Raw genomic sequence first — 18,535 nt, forward strand, 5'->3', positions numbered from 1 at the left:
ACCATTTGCAATGATAAATTGGTTGATAAAAAATGTAAGCAGTTTAATGTGACGTTTTGGGTTTCTTAGTGCAATAAAAAACAGCTATTCTCTATTTTTTTTAACAGTTATAATGTCCAATCGGTTGTTAATAAATAAAAGCTGATAACAAATTTAAAATGACTAGTGGCTATATGTATAAAGCAAAATCTTTAAATACACTATGAGTCACAAATATAAATTTCACGACATGACACAACGCCAGTATTTACTTAATAGTAAACATGAAAGAATTGACAGATATCCCCCTCGCCTCTGTGCCTGAGGGTAGAGAAGGTGAATTGTGCAAAAGGTGACACCTACTGTCTCCTGCGCTTTCCCCTTCCCCGTGACCGAAGCCTCACAGGCCAAGTGAAAGGCCACTGTGTAATATTTCTGGCCAATCAGCAGATGGCCCGTGACAGGGTTACTGCTGCTACTGCTGAAAGGCAACATATAAATGTAGAGTAAAACTACCACTACACTGGCACATCATACATTCCCAGCTCAGCTACAGCATGGGGTACATACAGAATAAAACTACCCCTACACTGGCCCATCAAACACTCCACGCTCAGGTACAGCATGGGGTACATACAGAGTAAAACTACCCCTACACTGGCCCATCAAACACTCCACGCTCATGTACAGCATCGGGTACATACAGTGTAAAACTACCTCTACAGCGTCTGTCAAACACTCCCTGCTCAGGTACAACACGGGGTACTTACAGGATAAAACTAAATCTGCACCGGCCCATCAAACACACACAGTTCAGGTACAGCATGGGTTATGTACAGAGTAAAACTACGCCTACACCGGCCCATCAAACACTTCCAGCTCAGGTAGAGCATGGGCTACATACAGAGTACAACTACCCTTACTGCGGCCCATCAAACACTCCCAGGTCAGGTAAAGCATGTGGTTCATGCAGAGTAAAACTACCCCTACAACGGCCCATCAAACACACTCATGTCAGGTACAGCATGGGGTAGATACAGAGTACAACTACCCCTGCACAGGCCCATCATACACTCCTAGGTCAGGAACAGCATCGGTTACATGCAGTGTAAAGCATATTTAAACTGCCGATAAACGACTCCCACTACAGGTCCAGCATGGGCTACCTACAGAGTAAAGCTCCCTCCACATGATCCCATAAAAGACTCCCAGGTCAGGTACAGCACGGTTCCGATACAGAGTAAAGTTCCCTCGAAACTGTTCTATCAGACTCGCACAGGGCAGGTAGAGCATCGGTTAGAAACAGAGTAAAGTGCCCTCAACACTCTTCCTTCAAAAGCTCCCAGGGCAGGATACAATGTAAATCTCACTGCAACCAGCGCCTTTTCTCTACACCCAGTTAGTGAGGTGCTGATTTGATTCTGCTCTCTCCACCTTCCTGAGATAATGCTCACACCAAGAATCTTTTAATATAAAAATGACTCATATTAATTCTAGAACATGTTACTCTAAAACAATGGGACAAATTTTGCGACAATCAGTATATTGTAGGAATGGCTAGATTCCTAACTAAAGGACTGAAATCGAGTCAGTCTATTAAACAAACGATGTTTAATACTAATAAACAGAGTTTAACACTAAAACAATGGAAAGCTGGATAACAGGTCTGTACTGGTTGCGAGCTTCCTGAGGACTGACTAGACCCCCTCCCTGGTCGAACGGCATGACGTCATCACGTTTTCCCGCCGCTGGAGAATCACGTGATCAACGTGATGACGTAATAGCACTGGGTCTCAGTCTTAAAGGGACCGCGCTATGTACATGCAATAATATGAACAGAGATACAGATTCCTTCTGTAGCTAACAATTAGTTAAAGATAATTATGTATATAAGATCAGAGTCCCCTTGGTGGCTCTGCCACATGCACCCCCCCCAGAATTGTCTTTAACAGTAAAAGTCAAACAACTAGGAGGTCTGACAAGCCTGTCAGAGCGAATCCTGTATTCTCGGAGTGAACTTTGTTGAACAGCGGGCAGGCTGGCGGATGGAAGCCTCCGGACTGGTGCGGATGCAGCTGGAGGGCGGCCATGGCATGGCAGCTGTGCAACCTCTACTGGCCGGTCGATGCCCAGATGCGTCGGTTTGAGATGATCAATGGAGATGAGGTCTGGTATACCACCGATGTCAACCGAGAAACTGTTGTTGCCGGGCTCTATTACATGGAAAGGTCCTGTGTAGGGAGCCTTGAGCAGATCCCTATGCGCATCATGGTGAATGAATACAAATTTAGCTGGAATGTGTGAAGATGGCAGGCCATGATGCCAAGTCGGAATGGGCATGAAAGCATTGGCCATTTCCCGGTGGTTGCTGAGTTGGTCAGCCGCAGACCATGGCACGGTGGGAAGTGGCAGGAAATCTCCTGGTACGCGGAGCAGCTGACTGTAAATGAGTTCTGCGGCAGATGATTGCAGGTCCTCTGTGGATGCTGAGTGCAGCCCTAACATGACCCATGGAAGCTTATCCACCCAGCCGGTGCCTTGGAGGCTGGTTCTCAGCGATGCCTTTCACGATCGGTGGAAACGTTCGCACAAACCGTTTGTCTGTGGGTGATAGGCCGTAGTGCAGTGGTGTTTGGTGCCAAAACCCTGGGCCACAGCGCTCCAGAGCTCAGACGATAATTGTGGACCACAGTCTGAAGAAATACCCGCCGGAATGCCGACATTTGCGACCCACGAGGAGAGGAACGCTCTGGCTACATCGGCAGACGTAGTAGATGCCAAAGGTACTGCCTCTGGCCATCTGGTAGTATGATCGATAATGGTTAGTATGTGTGTGAAACCCTGTGACGGTGGCAGCGGTCCGCCGAGATCCACATTGCCGTGGTACAATCGCCGTTCTGGTACCACGAATGTGGCCAATGGGGACCTGACGTGGCGCTGCACCTTAGACTTTTGACAGATGACACAGGTGTTTGCTCAGTCGCGGATACACATTCCTCTCCAGATGAAATTAGCTGACAGTAATTTTTGGGATGCTTTCACACCCTGGTGCGAAAGCCCATGGATGGCATCGAAGACTTGGTTGCACCAGGCAGCTGGAACGATCGGGCAAGGAGCCCCCATGGAGACATCGCAGAGCAACGAGGTGCCTGCTGTGTGGAATTGCACATCGGCCACTCGGAGGCTAGAGGTGTCGGCGCGATATGACTGCGTTTCAGGGTCAGATGCTTGGTCGGTGGCCATGAGGGCATAATCGATGCCCAACTGGACTGCCTGTACAGGCACGTGAGGTAGGCAGTCGGCTACCAAATTATCCTTGCCAGCTATTTGCTGGATGTCTGTCGTGAATTCCGAAATGTAAGTTAGCTGTCTCTGCTGTCCGGCCGACCATGGTTCGGTGGTCTTGGCCATTGCAAAAGTTAGTGGTTTGTGATGGACAAACGCGGTGAAGGGACGTCCCTCCATCAGGAAACGAAAATGGCGAATGGGCAGGAACAGGACCAAAAACTCATGGTCGAAAGTACTATATTTGCGTTCGTTGCGCCAGAGTTGGCGGCTGAAGAATGCCAGTGGCTGCCACGACCCGTTGACCCACTGTGCTTGCACGGTGCCTATGGCCTAGTCGGAAGTGTCCATGGTGAGGGCGATGATGGCTCCTGGCAGAAGGTGCGCCAAAATAATTGCATTGGCTAGAGTGGTTTTTGTGTTGTCGAAAGTGTTGTCCATTGAGCCATCCAGGTTAGTGCATCCTTTCCCATCTTGCCTTTGAGGGCCTCGTAGAGGGGCTGCATGAGTTGTGCTGCCTTTGGCAGAAAGCGGTGGTAGAAGTTCACCATGCCCAGGAATTCTTGGACGGCTTTGGTGGACTGTGGCTTCGGGAATGCCGAAATTGCTTCGATCTTTGACTGCAGCGGGATTGCACCCTCCTGGGTAATGCGGTGGTCCAAGAAGTCAATCTGATGTACGCCGAACTGGCATTTTGCCGGGTTGATTATGAGGCCATGCTGGCTGAGGCACCAAAAAAGGGTGTGGAGATGGTCGACGTGCGCCGCTTTGGTGGAGCTGGCTATCAGGATATCGTCCAGATATACAAATAAAAACTGAAGATCCTGCAGGACCGAGTCCATGAGTCGTTGAAAGGCCTGCACGGCGTTCTTGAGCCCAAAAGGCATTCTGAGGAACTCGAACAGTCCAAAGGGAGTAATAACCGTAGTTTTTTGGATGTCCTGCTGGTGTACGGGGACCTCATGGTACCCCCAGACGAGGTCAACCTTGGAGAAGATTGTGTTTCCCGCCAAATGGGCGGAAAAGTCTTGAATATGCGGGATCGGGTACCGATCGGGCGTCGTTGCATCATTCAGTTGACGGTAGTCCCCACATGGCCGCCATCCGCCGCCGGGCTTTGGAATGATATGTAGGGTTGAGGACCAGGGGCTATTCGACCGGTGAATAATCCCCAGCCTCTCCATCGTGGCAAACTGGGCCTTCGCTGCTGCGAGCTTTCCGGGTTCCATTCCCCGAGCTGGTGCATACACTGGGGAGCCAGTCGTAGTAATGTTGTTGCAGACACCATGCTTAGCTGCCGAGGAGGAGAAAGTGGGCTTGGTTAGCTCCGGGAATTCACTTAGTAGGTGGGTGAATTCGTCCAGCGAGTGTAACGCGCTGGAGACAGTATGGGCCGGTGTGGAACTGCAGAAGCACGGAATGGAATGGAAGGTAGCCGCGTTGACCAGTCGATAGTTTTGCACATCTACCAAGAGGCTGTTGGCACATAAGAAATCCGCGCCGAGGATGGCTTGTGAAACGTTGGCTGTGATTAATTCCCACTGAAACCGTTGTCCGCCGAAACACAGCTGGACCTGCCATTTGCCAAAGGTATGAATGGCCCCGGCATTAGCTGCCTCGAGGCTGGGACCGTGCCTCCCAGACTGGATGTCAAGTGCTGAGGTGGGAAGGATGCTGCACTGCACCTCGGTGTCGTATATAAAGCGCCAGCCCGAAAGGGAATCGGTAATGTAGAGGGGCTTCCTGGAATTCCCAATCACCATCGCGGCCGCGGCCCATACCTTAAACTCGATCCTCCTTTTCTGGGGCTGCTGCCAGGGTTGCTGTTCTTTTTTTAGGCGCGAAACTGCAAGAGGGGCATCAGCGTCTGGCTTATGCGCCAAAACGGGCGTGGTAAAAACACAAGCCGGGGGATGGAGGCTTCTGGGCAGCGTCCGCAGAGGAGGGTTGTCTCGTGGTGGAGCAGTATTGCTGCATGACCGCATAAACCATGTCTCCTTCTGCAGCCAGTGCTGCGCAATCCACGGTGTCCAATCTAGCGAGAGCGGCTTGGACCTGTTCGGGGAGTTGACTCTGAAATAATTCCCGAAAAAGAAAGCATTGGGGTTCGGAGCCCAGGAGCATGAGCACCTGGCTCATTAACTCAGATAGCTTGGAATCGCCCAGGCCAGGCATAGCGAGCAGCCGGCGGGCCCGCTCTGCCTTCGTGAGTCCGAAGACCTGTATTAACCGCGCTTTAAGAGCATCATACTTGCTGGCCTCTGGGGGTTTTTCGAGCAGGCTGATGACCCGTGCGGCCGTTGAGCTGTCGAGTGCCGAGACCAGTGGGAGATAGTGGGTCTGATCCATGGTGATGCTTGGACGTACCAGGAGGCAGCATGTTGTTCCCAAAACTGTGGGAGCTTCAAAGACAAGGAATGTGCTTACATGTTTCGTTACGCTTCTTTCGCGAAAATTGTCCACGAAAATTCAGAGTCACCACTGTAGGAACGGCTAGATTCCTAACTGAAGGACTGAGATCAAGTCAGTCTAATAAACAAACGATGTTTAATACTAATAAACAGAGTTTAACACTAAAACAATGGAAAGCTGGATAACAGGTCTGTACTGGTTGCTAGCTCCACGAGGACTGACGAGAGCCCCGCCGTGATCGGACGTCATGACGTCATCACGTTTTCCCGCCGCTGGAGGATCACGTGATCAACGCTATGACGTCATCGCGTTGCTTCTCAGTCTTAAAGGGACCGCGCTATGTACATGCAATAATATGAACAGAGATACAGATTCATTCTGTAACTAACAATTAGTTAAAGATAATTATGTACATAAGATCAGAATCCCCTTGGTGGCTCTGCCACAATATTTATATTAAATATATTCACAATTAATGACATTTGGTTGAATTACATACGTTAATATTAAATTATCCTTTTCTTTCCTTGCCCCTATTTATATGCCGTAAAGTCACTCTCAATATCTGCTGCCGACTCCAGCTCCACCCACAGTAACTCACCACTGATGGAGCGTAACCAGGGCTGGAAATCACTCTCTCCAACATCCTCCTCTCTCTCCCACATACTCCTCTCTCCCCCTCCTCTCTCTCTCCCCTCCTCTCTCACCCCCTTTTCTTCTACCTCCCCCCTCCGATCCCTTCACTCTCTCCAATTCCCTCTCACTCCCAACTCCTATTCCCTCTCTCTCCCTCCGCCCTCCGTTTCACCCTTGCTTTCTCCCCTTCGGATTTCCTCTGTATCCCTCTCCGATTCCCACTTTTCCTCCCTTCCATTTGCCGCTATCTATCCCCCATCCGACCCCCTCTCTCTCTGCACCCTCCAATTCCATCACTGTCTTCCCCTCCGATTTCGTCTCTCTCTCCCCCCTCCTCTCTCCCCATCCAATTCCCACTCTGTCTACACCCTCCGATTCCCTCTCTCCCCCAACCGATTAACTCTCTCTCCCCTTATCTCCATCTCTCCCCGCCCTCGCTCACCCCACTCCTCTCTCTTCCCTCGTTCTCTCTCTCCAATGTCATCCCTCTCTTGCCTCCTTCTCTGTCTCTTCACTTCGCTCTCTCCTCTTCCTCTCTCCCTCCACCTCCTCTCTCTGCCCCTCCTCCCTCTCTCTCCCTCCTCCTCTCTCCCCTCTCTCGACCACAGCCTCTCTCTCCCCGACTCTTCTCTCTCTCTCTCCATCTCTGTCCCCTGTCTCGCTCCGCAGCCTCTCGCTTCCCCTTCTCCTCTCTCTCCCCTTCTCTGTCACGGCTATCGCTTCCCGCCTCTCTCTCCCCTCCTCTCTCTCTCCCGCTCCTCTCTCTCTCTCTCCTTCTCTGTCTCTCCCATCCTCCCTCCCGCCACTCCCTCTGCTCACTCCCCTCCCCGCTCTCTCACCTACTCCTCTCTCTCTTCCCTCCGATCCCTTCTCTCTCTCTGATTCCCTCTCTCTCCTCTCCCTCCCTCCCTGCCCTTCACATTCTCTCTCCCACCACTCTTGCACTCCCTCCTTTCTCTCTTTCCCCTCCTCCTCCCTCTCCCCCTCCTCTCTCCCTCTCCTCTCCTCTCCTCTCTCATTTCTCCACTCTCTCTAGCTCCTCCTCCTCTATCTCCCCCTTCTCTGTCATCTCTCCTTTCAATTCAATTCAATTCAATTCAAATCGCTTTATTGGCATGACAAGGTACATCTTATGTTGCCAAAGCATCGAAAAACATTCATGGTTGAACACATAAACACCGATCTATCCATACAGTGTATAAACAGATATTTCCCTGAGTGTATAAATATACATTCATATAATGTGTATATACTCTTTTCTTATATTTAGTGGTTGTCCCTCTGTTTATGGCAAGCTGTAACAGAGTGTGCCGCTAAGGTTACACAATTTCTCCCTTCCCCTAGTAGGTATGGGAATTTTTGATCGTCATTCAAATTTCCGAATTCCGGGCTTATTTTTGTGAGTTTTGGGTAGAAATTCTCCCTTATGCCCTGATATTTTCTACAAGCTGTGAGGAAGTTGATCTCTGTCTCCACCACTCCCTGACTGCAGTCAGAGCATATCCTGTCCTCTCTTGGTAGCCGGGTCTGCCTGTGTCTACATTTTTCAATCGCCAGGCTATGTTCACTAAGTCTGTACATTGTCAAGGTTTTTCTCAGTTTGCTATCCTTTACCATGGTCAGGTAATCAGCCATGTTGTATTGTCTGTTTAGGGCCAGGTAGCAATTGAGTTTGTTTTGGGTTTTTGTTGTTTCTGCCCAATATGACAGGCATTTTTCCTTTTGCTTAGTGACGATTGTGTTGGGTCGAATTCTTTGTGTTATGATGTCACTGTCCTGTGGCTGGTTATTGTTAGTAGTGTTAGTAGTTACTTCACTGAGTCCCAGGACGAGTTGACTGAGGGTATTCTTCTTTATGGTCCTCTCTTGGCATTTCAGGGCTTTGTAATGATAGCAGTGGGGGTTGCTCATTATTAGCTGTTCCAAAATTTGGTGGCTCTTTTATGGATAGTGATTATTAATGGATATTGGCCTACTTCTGCCCTGCATGCATTGTTTACAGTTTTCCTTTGAGTCCGGAGGATACTTTTACAGAATTCTGCATGTAGGATCTCAATTGGGTGTTTGTCCCATTTTGCAAATTCTTGTTGTGTTAGCGGTCCCCACACCTCACTGCCATAGAGTGCGATTGGTTCAATTACTGATTTAAAAATTTTGAGCCAAATGCTAATTGGGATTTCTATTTGGATTGATTTTTTAATGGCATAGAAAGTCCTTCTTGCTTTCTCTTTCAGTTCATTCACAGCCAGATGAAAATTTCCCATAGAACTGATTTTTAAGCCCAAGTATGTGTAGTTAGTGGTTTGTTCAATTTTGGTTGTTCCTCGTGTGAAATTTATTTTGGGTCCCTGATGTATGGATCTTTGGCAGAACGACTCCAGTAGATCCAGGTTCTGCTGTAGACCCTCCTTAGGACCAGGTCATCTGCATAGAGGAGGAATTTAACCTTGGATTCATATAGGGTGAGGCCGGATGCTGCAGATTGTTCAAGTAGTTTTGCCAATTCATTTATGTAAATATTAAAGAGTGTCGTTGAGACGGGCGAGCCCTAAATCACCCCACGCCCCTGTGGGAAGTATTTGTTTGTTTTTCTCCAATTTTAACTGCACATTTATTGTTTGTATACATTGATTTAATTACATCATATGTTTTTCCCCCTACCCCGCTTTCGATAAGTTTCAGGAATAGACCGTCGTGCCAGATGGAATCGAAAGCCTCCTGGAAATCTATAAAGCATGCGTAGATTTTGCTTTTGTTTTGATGAACATGTTTGTCAATTAGGATCTGTAGGGCGAAGATATGATCTGATGTTCTATAGTTTGGTAGGAATCCAATTTGCCTTTTACTCAAGACATTGTGCTCCTCAAGGAAGTTTATAAGTCTTTTGTTTATGATACTACAGAATACTTTCCCCAGGTTACTGTTTACTCAGATGCCTCGATAGTTATTTGGGTCGATTGTGTCCCCACTTTTGTATATGGGCGTTATGAGTCCTTTGTTCCAGATATCAGGGAAGTAACGGACACTCAGAACCAAGTTGAAGTGTATTAGTATAGCCAGTTTCATTTTTATCGTCTGTGTGTTTAATCATCTCGCTTAGTATGCCGTCTGCACCGCAAGCTTTTCCTGCACGCAGGTCCTTGAGTTTTTCAAATAGTTATTTTTCTGTTATTATGGAGTCTAGCTGGTTTTGGTTACCTTTTATGGCCATTTCGAGCTTTTCCAGTTTTTTGCATGTTTGGTATTGCTCTGGCCTTAGTGTGTTTTTCTGGTATAACTTTTCAAAGTGGTTTTCCCATGTGTCTCCATTTTGAATGGCCAATTCGTCATGTTGTTTTTTGTGTAATGTATTCCAGTTGTCCCAGAAACAATTGGAATCAATGGATTCCTCAATGGAGCTGAGTGTATTCTTAATATACTGCTCTTTATTGGTTCTGAGTGTGTTTCTGTATTGTGTTAGTGTCTGACAATAAGTAAGGTGTAATTCCTCATTTTCTGGCTGTTCTCTTTACCCTAATCTCTCTCCCTCTCTGTCACACTCCACTCTCTCTCCCTCCCCGTCATCCTCTTTTGGCCACTCCTCTGTCTCTTCCTTCATCTCCTTTCCCCCTTGTCTCTCTCTCTCCCCTCCTCTTTCTACCCCTAATCTCTCTCTCTCTCTCTGTCTCTCCACATCCCTCTCTCTCCAATTTCGCGCTCTCCCTATCCTCTCTCTATCCCTCATCTTAATGTTCCCCTCTTCTCTCTCTCCATTCTTAGTATCTCCACCCTCTCTTTCCTATCTCTCTCACCCTCCTCATCTCTCTACCCCATTTAGTCCCTTCTCTATCTCTGATTCCTTCACTCTCTCCTCTGATTCCCTGTCACTCTCTCCCTCCTCTCATTCTATCTGTCCCTTTACCTTTGATTCCCTCTCTCTCCGCCCCCCGACTCCCTCTCTCACTCCCCCTCCGATTTCCATCTCCCACTCCCAACCATTTTCCGCTCTCTCTGCCACCTCAGATTCCCTCTCTCTCTCTGCCTCCCCGATTCCTTTTCTCTCTGCAGCCTCCGATTCCCTCTCTCACCCTGCTTCTCGTTCTCCCCGATTCCTTCTCTCCCGCTCCGAGTCCCTCTCTATTTCACACCTCCGATTCCCTCTCTCACCACTTTTAACTGTCTCGTTCTCCCCCCATCGATTCCCTCTATCTTTTTCTCCTCTGATTCCTTCTCTCCCATCCCCTTTAATTGTCTCTGCCTCTCCCTCCTCGGATTACCGCTCACTCCCCCTCCTCTCTCTCTCCAAACTTTATCTCTTGATCCTTTCTTTCTCTCTCCCCTCCTGTCCCATCTCCCTCACCCTCCGATTTCCTCTCTCTCTCCCCCCTCCGATTTCCTCTTTCTCCTCCCTCTGTTTTCCACTCTCTCTCCCTCCCTTCATATTCATTTTCCCTTTCACCCCTTCGATTCCCTCTCTCACCCCTCCAATTCAACTCTCCATCCCCCTCCAATTCATTCTCTGCCCCTTTCTCTCTCTCTGAACTCCTCTCTCTATCTCCAGTCCTCTCTCTCTCTCCCCTCTGATCCTACTTCTCTCCCACTCATATTGTTCTTTCTCTCCCCCTCCGATTTTCTCCCTGTCCACCCTCCAAATCCCTCTCTCGTTCCCGTCTTCGATCCTCTCTCTCTTCCCCAGCCCCTGCACCCCTGGCCACCAACAGACCACTCCTTATGGAGACAAGGAAAGCCTGGCCCACGGTGTTGGCCGCAACTGTTGGTAACTGTGCGCATGTGCATAAGGTCAGGAAGATGTTTACACAGTTAATCACAGCGATTTATAGGGGTTGAACTCACTCACAATATCTGCTGCAAGCTCCAGCTCTGCCCACATTAACACACCACTGATGGAGCGTAACTAGGGGCAGAAACCTGTCTCCAGGTTACAACACAAAGGAGCCCGGAGCCAATCATACAGCAGCCAGCAACAATGTCACAAAGCAGCCGGAGCTCCACCCAATGGAGGTGTCACAGGGCCACATGACCATGTTCTGCTCCTGGTTTGCAGTTTAATTGGGCTGAACACATGTTGTACATTCAGTCCTGTCTCCGACCCCATTCCCATGTACTGAGACCAGAGGCAGGGAGCACAACCTTGCAAAACTATCCCTTACGAATTCTCCATCTCACCCTCCAGATATGAGCTCCCACTATTCAATGGCCCAAATTTCCACCGTTTGATTTATATGCACCAAAAAATCCTCTCATAATATCAAACAGTAGGTCTACCTCCAGAATCAGAACTGAAAGGCAGTTTGCGCGAATGGTGCTTGGATGAAGATATAACAACCACATCTGTCTTGTAAAACCAGTTTACTCCCCGGTAATGGAAAGGGATATCAAAGGCACATTGTAGGGATCATCGGGGTGATCAAACGGTGGGGCCATATGAGCAATAATTGGAGGGGAAATCATAGGCAATAATAGTTAAATCTCCGTCTACACTGCCCCATCAAACACTTGCAGTTCAGGTGCAGCACGAGATACATGCAGAGTAAAATTACCTCGACACTGTTCCATCAAAGACTCTCCAGTCAGGTAAAGCATGGGTTACATAGAGTGTAACGCATATTTATACAGCCGATCAAAGACTCCTACAGCAGGTCCAGCATGGGGGAGATACAGAATAAAGGTCCCTCCAAATTACCCCATCAAAGACTCCCACGACGTGTCCAGCACGGGTCAGATACAGAGTAAAGCTCCCTTCACACTATCCCATCAAAGGCTCCAAGGTGAGGTACAGCACGGGTCAGATACAGATTAAGCTCTTTCGACACTGTTCCATCCAGCTTTCTCAGGGAATGTTCAACACGGTTTAGAAACAGAGGATAGCTCCCTCAGCAATGTCCCATCACAACCTCCCAGGGCAGGTAGACAGGAGTTGGATACATTGTAAATCTCACTGTATTATCGGTCATCAAGCACAGTGAACTCAGATACAGTGTATGACCACTGCAGCGTACAGCTCCTGTTACTCGACCCAATGAAGCTCACCCTCCCACGCACAGCATGGTATGAATACAGCACAGAAATCTCTGTGCATGTGAGCATCCCACAATCCCAGGGAGGTATGGGCGAGCTTTACATACCATTGAATCCCCATTCAAATTATTGCATCAAACACCGAGCCTTTTGCCAGAAATGAACCGGCACCCAATAGCTTGATAGACTCTCACTTGAAAAAAAATCCTGTACTGATGTGATTCTCAGCCTTTCCAATCATCCATGAAGCAACCTGTTTTATTCCGTCTTGTCCAGTGGGAGTGTTGGTCATACCAGGTCTTTTCTGTGAAACCAGGGACCTTTCTCTAGTCCCAGTTAGTTCATAGGCCCAGAAATTCAGGTCGGTGGCTTCCCGCGGGTGCAAGCCCCCGACCTGCACTTACCTAGCGCGCCGGCATTTGAGGCCTGGGCCTGCGTGCATTTCCAATCTGTGGCCCGGTCCAGCTCCCGACACGCTGTGCTTGCGTGATCCAGTGGCGTCGTTAGTGCGATGCATCGGCTGGGATCACGTGAGCACTGGGCAACCAATCGGAGGAGGGAAAAGTCCATTCATGAGTTAGACAGAAAGAATTGTCAAACTCATGAAAACTCCGGGTGCCCAAAACAGTACTCAACCTTAAAATAAATTTGAAAAAAATCACACTATTTAAATCAACTATAAATAACATTAAATAACTATTTTAAACAATAATTTAAATTTTTGAAGAAAATAATTTTATAAAAAATCAGGGCTAAAAATATACTTACCTTTCTGTAAAGCCTGTGGAAAAAATGTTCTAATTTTAAATAATTGACCACTTACCTTTTAAAATGAAGTCCTTACGTCTGGTTTTTAAATGTGCAAAAAGTAGAGGCCTTCACGCACGGGCAAATCTGTAATAAAAGAGGAAGTTCAACGCGCACGCTCAGACTCCTGTGCGCACGCGTTTGACCTCTGAACCCCTTCGCTCAGAGGATTGGAAATGCCAGTTTCCCGCGCATGCCTAGTGCATGCAAGAAACCGGCACTTCCTTCAGGTCCACGCGTGGCTACTCCATCCGTACCCACGCGTTGGGACCCGAATTTCTGGGCCATAAAATCAGCGACAGTTCGTTATGTAGCCTCTCTTTGAAGAGCCGGGAAGGAATCCTTCAGTACATTGCACTCACTACATGGTCTGTGGGATCTACAGTCTGATCCGCTGCTGGGATCCAGAGCGTCTTCTCACGGGAGCAGTCATAACCATCAAGGCCTTTCTCAGTTTTACTCCTGAGCTCTCAGCTCCATGGGTTTATCTCTAAGAGCAGTAAGTTGAGGAATCTAATCCATTTTAACCAGTATTAATTCTTTATTTGGATTTCCAGCTCCCACACACTCCCCTAGCTTACCAGGAGGTCACTGATCAGGTATTCCATCATATCTTTGCGATGGTTGTTATTTTCACCATTCTGTGATCCCCTGTCATGCAGCAGTGGTCGCGGGACATGATTATAAAGCTTTGCGTTCTCGGTGAATGTTATGTTTGAATTCATTTCTTTCCAGTAATTGTTTGTAAGTTATATTGAATACTTTGGTTCCTTGTTCAAAAAGGAGGGCGGAAATAAACCCCAGAATGAAATCAGCATTTGTAGGGAAATGGCGTTAGGGAAATTGATGGGCCAGAAGGCCGATAAATCCCCAGGACCTGATAATTCAAGGATACTTAAGGATGTGGCCCTAGAAATCGTAGATACATTGCTGGCCATCTTCCAAAATTCTATAGACTCTGGAACAGCCCCCATGGATTGGAGGGCAGCTAATGTAATCCCACTATTTAAAAAAGGTGGTAGAGAGAAAACGGGGATTTATAGACCAGTAAGCCTGACATCGGTAGTGGGGGAAATGCTGGATCCCATTATAAATGATGGAATAGCAGAGCACTTGGAAAACAGTGACAAGATCGGACAAAGTCAACATGGATTTACAAAACGTAAAGTGAGCTTAACTAATCTACTGGAATTTTTTGAGGATGTAACTGGTAGAATAGATAAGGGAGAACCAGTGGATGTGGTGTATTTTGACTTTCAGAAGTCTTTTAGTAAGGTCCCACAAAAGAGATTAGCGTGAAAAGTTAAAGCACATGGAATTGGGGGTAAGGTACTAACTTGGATAGAGAACCGGTTGGCAGACAGGAAGCAAAGTTTTGGAATAAATGGTCCTTTTCCGAGTGGCAGGCAGTGAATAGTGCTACTGCAGGGATCAGTGCCAGGACCCCAGCTGTTCACAATATATATTAATGATCTGGACGAGGGAATTGGATGTAATATATCCAAATTTGCAGACGACACAAAGCTGGGTGGGAGGGTAAGCTGTGAGGAGGATGTCGTGACTATCCAGTACGATTTGGACAGGTTGGGTGATTGGCAAATGCACTTTAATATGGATAAATGTGAGGTTATCCACTTTGGTGGCAAAAACAGAAAGGCAGATTATTATTTGAATGGCAATAGATTGGGAGAAGGGGAAGTGCAAAGAGACCTGGGTGTTATTGTGCACCAGTCACTGAAGGTAAGCATGCAGGAGCAGCAGGCATTAAGAAGGCAAATGGTATGTTGGCCTTCATAGTGTGAGGATTCGAGTACAGGAGCAAAGATACCTTGCTGCAGTTGTACAGGGCCTTGGTGTGGCCACACCTTGAGTGTTGTCTGCAGTTTTGGTCGCCTTATCTGAGGATGGATGTTCCTGCCAAGGAGGGAGTGCAGCAAAGAATCACCAGACTGATACCTGGGATGGCAGGAATGATGTATGAGTTGAGATTGGATCGATTGGGCTTATACTCACTGGTGTTCAGAAGAATGAGACGTGATCTCCTTGAAACTTATAAAATTCTAACAGGACTAGACAGACTTGATGCAGGAAGCATGTTCCCGTTGGCGGGGGAGTCGAGAACCAGGGGTCGCAGTCTAAGGATAAGGGGTAAGCCATTTAGAACTGAGATGAGGAGGAATTTCTTCATCCAGTGAGTGGTGAACCTGTGGAATTATCTACCACAAAAGGCAGTTGAGGCCAATTCATTAAATATATTCAAGAAGGAGTTAGATATATTTCTTAATGCTAAAGGGATCAAGGGATATGGGGAGAAAGCAGGGACAGGGTACTGAATTTGTAAGATCAGCCATGATCTCGTTAAATGGCGGAGCTTGCTAATGGGGCCGATTGGCCTCACCCTGCTCCTATCTGCTATGTTTCTATGTTAATACAGCTGACATCTGATGCCGCTCCCGGGATCCCCCTCGCTAATAAACCGATGAGATTAAATGTAAAATTCCATCGATTGCTCCCTGGGGCCGCTGTAGTAACTCATCAAATTGGCGCAGTGCATCACATGGTACCAATTTCATGGCGGGATGGTTTCAGCGCTCCACACTGCAATGGAATACATGTTTTGATGTATGTAAGGGATCCGCTTCTTTATTGTCTCTCGAATATGCACAAATTACTAAACATTCCAACTTTTTGCTAAAAGGTGCTTTTATCTGTAACTGAACCGTCCCTGTGGGGTTCTCCAGCTTGACCTGGACCACAAAGTTAGAGTGTCAATGCAGGCTCAGTCCAGTGTCGGGGGTGATAGCGATTGAACTGACAATCGGGAGAGATGTATGACGGATGGCTGATCCAAAGTCACCGGTTTTACATTATCGCACATTTTTAATATCCTCCTCTAACAGTGCATGTATGCCTGTTGTGGTGGCGAGCGCTCTCCTTGTCCATTCTCGATACTGAATCCGAGCGACCCTCCTCTCCGCTCCGCCTTGACAACATCTGACTGAAGTATGCTGGAAGGATGCTAATTCTCAGTCCCTCTCTAGCGAGTGTAGAATCATGCATTTCTTTTGAACAAAATGTCGACAACGCTCGCCTATATTACAAATAATAGGAACACCTCTCAACATTTCCCCACAATAAGCTGTGAGATTTATCTGAGTGTCCCTGTCACTGACCTCTTGGCTCTCTTTCATACAGCGAACCTACTGACAGTGGTGATTCTCTCCAGAGGAAACTGCGGCCTTTCCAAGTGTATCTCTGTCTACATGGTGGCCATGGCAACCGCAGATCCACTGATCACGATCCTCAATGTAATAGTGTATGATATTTGTACAAATCAGTTTCCACATTCCTTCCTGTCCTACACTGCCGTTTGTAAGATAATTATTTGCATCCAGCCTACCAGCCTGGATATGTTAGTCTGGTTTACAATCTTGTTCACATTTGACCGATTATAAAACAAATTATTGGAGAGTGAGAACTGCGGCTGTGATCATAACAACCTCTGTCCTGATCTATTTACAAAGCATTCCAGATTTGATTGTCTATAAACCTGAATGAATAATTAACAATATTCATTGGAGTTGTTACCCCGGACGGGACTATTTTCCATCGCCTGCAGGTGTCGTGTTCTCCTGGTTACAAAGAATTTTAACGATGTGGATCTCCTTTGCTTTGATATTACTGTTTAATTGTTTGACTGTCAGACGTATTTTAGTTGCCAGTTTAGCCCGCAGGGGACTCCGGGGTGACAGCAGTGAGAATCAGAGCGAACCAGAGATGGAGAACCGATGGAAATCCATCATTTTACTGTTCAGTGTATCGGGCAGTTTTATACTGTTGTGGCTGGCAAATGTCGTTTGGGTTTTTAACTTCCAGACTAACAAAGCCCGCGCTTTACCATGGTGATTATACACCTCCTGCCTACATCACCATAGAAACCGACTATCTGCGCATTTATTTGAGCTCCTGTACAAACACGAGTGTTTATGCAGCTACTCAAACTAAATTCAGGGAAGAGCTGATGAAGGTGGTGAAATCCCCTTGGACATTGATTCTGATAGTGTTTAAAAACTAAAGAATCAAAGCAAAGCTTCCAGTCCAAACTAGAGTTAAATTACAGCCGGTGTTCCATTTTAGAATGGCTATCTTCCTGTTAGGACGGAAATGTTTTTTGGTTGTGAAAAAGAAAAGGTATCAAAAACATATGTTCCCCTTGGTGCCGTGTGTTTGTTGTCTGCTGCTTTCTCAAGGTGAATATAATCGATTCCCGTAAAACAGCGTCCTTCCCGCTCAAAAATCAAAGATTATTCATATAAAGGCATGTTGTAGGTTTTTTTAGACTAATTGATAATAAATTGATTGCTATGACTAGTCAACAGCTCCATTATCAACAATAACAAGATTTACAAATTACATAGGATATAGGGCACTGAAACAGGCCATTCGGCCCAATTAGTCCATGCCGGTGTTTATGCTTCACTCGAGCCTCCTCCCGTCTTTCCTCATCTAAATCTATCAGCATAACCCTCGATTCACTTCTCCCTCAGATACTTGTCTAGCCTCCCCTTGAATGCATCTATACTATTCACTTCAACCACTCCCTATGGCAGCGAGTTTCATATTCTCACCACTCTTTGGGTAAAGACATTTCTTCTGAAATCCCTGTTGGATTTCTTGGTGAGTATCTTATACTGATGGCCCCTAGTTATGCTCTTCCCCACAAGTGCACACATTATTTCTGTATCCACTCTATCAAACCTTTTGTAATTGTAAAGACTTATATTATTTCAGCCCTCAGCCTTTTTTCAAGAGAAAAGAGATCCAGCCTGTTCACCCTTTCGAGATATTTATACCCTCACTATTCTTGTAACTCTTCTCTGCACCCTGTCCAGTGCCTCTATATCCTTTTAATAATATGGCATGCTGACCTGTATGCAGTACGCAGTATACAGATACAGGTTTAACATAACTTCCCTACTTTTACATTCTATTCCTCTAGAAATAAGCCATAGTGCTTGGTTTGCTTTTTTATGGCCTTGCCAACCTGTGACGCAACTTTTAGTGATTTTTGTATTTTTACTTCGAGATCCCTTTTTTCCTCTACCCCACTTAGACTCCCACCCAAGTAATAATACCCTCCCTATACTTCCTACCAAAATGTAATACTCACATTTATCTGTGTTGAACTTCATTTGCCAATTATATGCCCATTATGCAAGATAATTAATGTCCTTCTGCAATTTGTTGCAGTCATCCTCTGTATTGACTATCCCCCCCAACTTGGTGTCATCCGCAAATTTAGAAATTGTGTTTTTGATTCCAAAGTCTAAACCATTAATATAAATTGTGAACAACAATGGTCCCAGCACTGATCCTTGTGGAACACCATTATCCACCT

Source organism: Somniosus microcephalus, unplaced genomic scaffold (assembly GCF_052327205.1).
Source record: "Somniosus microcephalus isolate GS21.2 unplaced genomic scaffold, FLI_Smic_1.0 unresolved_chr2, whole genome shotgun sequence".
In the NCBI taxonomy this organism is placed as follows: domain Eukaryota; kingdom Metazoa; phylum Chordata; class Chondrichthyes; order Squaliformes; family Somniosidae; genus Somniosus; species Somniosus microcephalus.